Genomic DNA, 4,825 nt, shown 5'->3' with positions numbered 1-4,825 from the left:
ACATCTTGATTTTAAGTAGCTCGCTCCTCAAAAAAAAAGTTAACATATTTTCATTTATTAGTCAATTTTTGAGACATAGTGTTAAAAAGAAATGGTTTCCCACTACTACTTTACACTTGGGGAAACTGAGGCAAATGACTTGCACAAAAATCGCATAATTTTTCAGGTGGTAGGGCCAGGACTACATTATTAATTTTTAAACTCTCACTCCAATGCTTTTGAAAATTACTGCATTGAAAATATATCAACCATGTTCTCATGGCAGGAAAAAGAGGAAAATGTTTTACATTCTTTTCATTATAGAAACAGAAATATACTTACAAAGACTAGTACTGAGTACAAATATAGAATTACTTTATCTAATCAGTGTCAACTTGATCATTTTCCTCACTATAACCTATTTCTCTTCTGTCCCAGCTGTTTTACTTTTTGGTGACTATTCTACTTTGGGAGAATTTCAAACCTTTTTCTTTGCAATTCATTCTCAAACATAAATGAGATCCTACTTCAATGACACTTAATCTTTTTAGTCACAAATCTCTTTGAGAATTTGATGAAAGTTATGAACCACTTTCTCCTCAAAGTGTTCACACAGAGAACACTTTTGAGTTTGAATGAAATTTTGAGTTTGTGGAGCTGAAATTTTAAGATTTACTTTCCTTTTTCAAAGCCATTTGTGTACCCCAGATTATGAACCCCTGACCTATGTGTCAGTTGCTGATTTATTTTTATTTTTATGACAACCCTGAATACCCTGGAGGGTTGCTGTTATCTTCAAAATACAGCAGAAGGAACTAGGCCATATCAAGTAGTATAAAGTAGGATTTGAATCCAGGTCTTTCCCTACATCTTCCACTTACATATTCTTACCTACAAAATAGTGCTTAAAACTCACCCAACTAAATCTAGAGTCCTACATTCAGCCTTTATCTGCCCAATCAGCTTCCTCCACATGCCAAATCTTTTGACCATTTTCCCACTCACCTGAGAAAAATCAAGTCTACCAAAGCTGCCAAACCTCTCAGGAGGTTTAAAGAATTATTATTTTAATAGTTATCATCTTGCTAAGTGGTCTCTGGAGGCAGCTTCCTAAAAACAGTCCAGCTTTTAGGGTCACTGGAAACTTTTTAAAAGTTCCCCAGTGAAGAATGGGTCCTTTGTCCAAAGCTTCTGTTTGTAACTCTACCAGGATAAATAGGGATGTGGCTGGTCTTGGCTTTCTAAATTCTCAGCCTCCTTCCTCTGGCCTGTTTACCTCTTTGTTGATAATGTATCCTCATCTCTAGAATCAATCGTGTGCCTTCATTTTCTCGCAGTTAAAAGAAGTAGGAACTATATGGGAGTCAGAGTTTTGGACTAACTGATTACACATAACCAAAACTCAACCAGGTGAAATACTACCTCAAATAGGCACGTCCTTTTTAAAGATTTGTATATCTAAATGGGAAATAAAAATTTACCTTCTCGTACTTACATGCATCAGCAGGCAGATGGACAAATTATTGTTGTCACTTGTTTGTTTGATTGATTGGTTACTGGAGCAGAAGGGAGAATGAGCTGAAGTCCCATTAGATGAGTTAAACATGGGCAGATTCAGGTTTTATGGGTTTTGAAGCATAAACAATTTGGGGAACTCTCTTGAAGAAAAATATATAATTATGTATATAGAATTAGGTTAAAAAGTGAATAGCTACTTACAATGAAAAAAAATCACACACAATTATTCTAACATTGAAAATAACAACTATATCACAAAATACAGTGAAACAACATATTCGTTCAGTTGTGTTTTGGTTTTTTTTTAAGTTTATTTATTTTGAGAGAGAAAGACAGAATCCTGTGCAGGTTCCGTGCTGTCAGCATAGAGCCCGCCATGAGGCTCGAACTCACAAACCATGAGATCATGACCCAAGACAAAACCAAGAGTCAGATGCTTAACCAAGTAAGCCATGCAGGCACCCCCAATATATTTTTATTAAATGACATACTTCTGGCCTGGCATCTCATGACAGGATGCTGGATGAGTCAGTTAGCACAATGGAAATTAGAACTATTCTAGAAGTCAGTCTTTTACTTGGATAGCCAACAATAACCACACATGGAAGTGACAGAAAACCACATAAATATACCCCACTAAATTTGAATAACATATATCGGCAATTCAACTTCCCCTTAGCTCGATGTACTTTACACTTCAACACCATCCAACATCAGGAGCAGCACAACCAGGGATTCGTGTGAGTTTGAGTCAGTCACCTTAAACTGTAAATTTTGCAGAGAAGGTCAAAATTGAAGAGATCCAGGAAAACAGCTGATAGAACTTTCTTCATTTTGCCTAGTAGCATATAATGATCTTCATTTGAGATGATAACATGGTCTTTGCCTTGGCACTGAATGTGGAAGGGTTCCACATTCCAGCCATTAGACCACCTCTCCCCTCTCTGCAGTACAAAACTCATTCCTTCCTCCACTGTCCCTAATCTTTTTAATTTTTTTTTTTTTTTTTTTTTTTTTTTAATTTTAGAGAAAGAGAGAGACACTGCACTCAAGGAGAGAGGGGCAGGGGGAGAGTGAGGGAATCTCAAGCAGGCTCCACACTGTGTGGAGCCCAATGGCTCGATCCCAAGACCCCAGAATCATGACCTGGGCTGAAATCAAGGGTCAGACACTGAACTGAGCTACCCAGGTGTCCCATCACTGTCTCTAATCTAAATTCCACCTCTCTTTGTCTCAGTCTCTGGACAAATGTCTGCTTTATACATTTAGTGTTTTCTACTTTGTGTCCCATTATTAACTACAAGGAGTTGTAGACTCTGACACAGACCATCTCTTTTTTTCCTTGACAGACTATCTTTTTTCTTCATCTTACAGATAAGGAATCCTACTAAGAGCAAGTTTATAATTCAATTCCCAGACTTCTTAAACAGTGGTTTAAATAAGGTTTCAGACAGCTGCCACCATATCAGTGATTGGTGAATATATCTTTTATTTCAATATTATTCCAACTATTAAGTTTGAAATTTCTGCCTTGATTACTCTTAACATTAAGAGTATTGATAACTCTTAACATCTTGATTTTCTTAACATTCAGCCAATTCAACTACATAAACTCCAACTTTCAATGCAGCTTTTGTCCTTCATAAAGTTTCCCCTAAAAATCAAATTTACACTAATCTTTAACAAAGTACTTACCATACTGTATGGCAATCATGTCTCTCAACTAGATTAGGAGCCACTTCAAGGCAAAGACTGTCTTGTTCACATTTATATGCATAGCACACATTATAGTGGCTGAGAGGAACCATTAAACGTTTGCAAACATTTAACTAACGTTTAACGTTTAAACTAACACACATTTGAATGGAGGATATACTCACTACAACATACACTTAGGGTACAGAGGTATGGCTATCAATGAGAACACCTGAAATTTCACTGTGTTTTTTAACTGCAAATGTCTACCCAGGGGCACCTAGGTTGCTCAGTGGGTTCAGCGGTCCAACTTCAGCTCAAGTCATAATCTCATGTCATGGTTTGAGAGTTCGAGCCCCACATTGGGCTTTGGGCTCTCTGCTGTCAGTGCAGTCTGCACAGGATCCTCGGTCTCCCTTTCGTTCTACCACTCCCCCATTTGCACTCTCTCCCTCTCAAAAACAAACTTTAAAATACATAGATGTATTTAAGTTAAAAAGGGGGGGCACCTGGTGGGTTGGTTAGTTAAGCATCCAACTCTTGATTTCAGCTCAGGTTGTGATCTCATGGTTCGTGAGATGGACCCCCACATCAGGTTCTGTGCTGACAGTGCGTAACCTGCTTAGGATTCTCTCTCTCTCCCTCTCTCTCTGTTCCTCCCCACCCCCCTGCCTTGTGCTCTCTCAAAATTAATGCAAATAAAAATCAAGGAAATAAAATAAAATAAAAAATAAATGCATTACCATACAAGGTAATAGCAGTTGTAGAAGGTGAAGGTTTAAATTATTTTCAAGTAGCTTCAAAAGATCAGTGGAGCTTACAAATCTTGTAACCTAGGAAGAAAAAAAACTTACCTCACTCCACCCTAAAACACGAAACCCATGATTAACCTTTTTGGGTTCCATTATAGGCAGATTTCTACCACTTTCTGAATCCACTGACCTGGGCTGCCCTATTTTCCAGGGCCTTCATTTTCTACCTAATGAGTTGATAATCTGACTTTGGAAGATCCTGGCATTTCCTTTCTCCACTGCATGGATGTGAGATGAGATTGTGGGAACTCTTTCATTGGTTCTTCTGCTTTTATTTCCTCCGCTCAAGGGTGCCAGAAAGTATCAGATATGTATCTAGACTCTTCAAATATGTAAAGGTAGATGTAAGAGAAATACTATAAAGTAACAGTATTTGGCTCTACACAGCAGGGAGAGAAATTTTCTGAAAGATTTCAGGAAATGAACGGAAAAGGGCGGTGCTTCAGATTTTTTTAATTTCAGGGTCTAATAATGAACTCTTACTGAGATTGTATAGGAGTAGACCAAATTTGCTATTAGCATCAATTGAAAGCAAAAGATACTGTAACATCACAAACTCTAGAAACAAACTTAGGATAAAGAACAAATCTTTAAATTATATCAACTTAGCTTCATGAAGAATATATTATATTGTCCTATTCTCCTTATCTTGCTGCACTAAGAATAAGCACTCCACTGCATTTAGAAACCTATGACCTCTATTCTTCCTCAGTATTCCTGGAGTCTAATATTTATGTAACTTTAATAAAACTGTAGATAAACTTCACATATATTTTAAAATAAACTTTTATTGTAGAACAACTTCGGATTTACAGAAAAAC

Source organism: Neofelis nebulosa, chromosome 1, assembly GCF_028018385.1.
Source record: "Neofelis nebulosa isolate mNeoNeb1 chromosome 1, mNeoNeb1.pri, whole genome shotgun sequence".
Lineage (NCBI taxonomy): Eukaryota > Metazoa > Chordata > Mammalia > Carnivora > Felidae > Neofelis > Neofelis nebulosa.
This window is presented reverse-complemented; position numbering follows the sequence as displayed.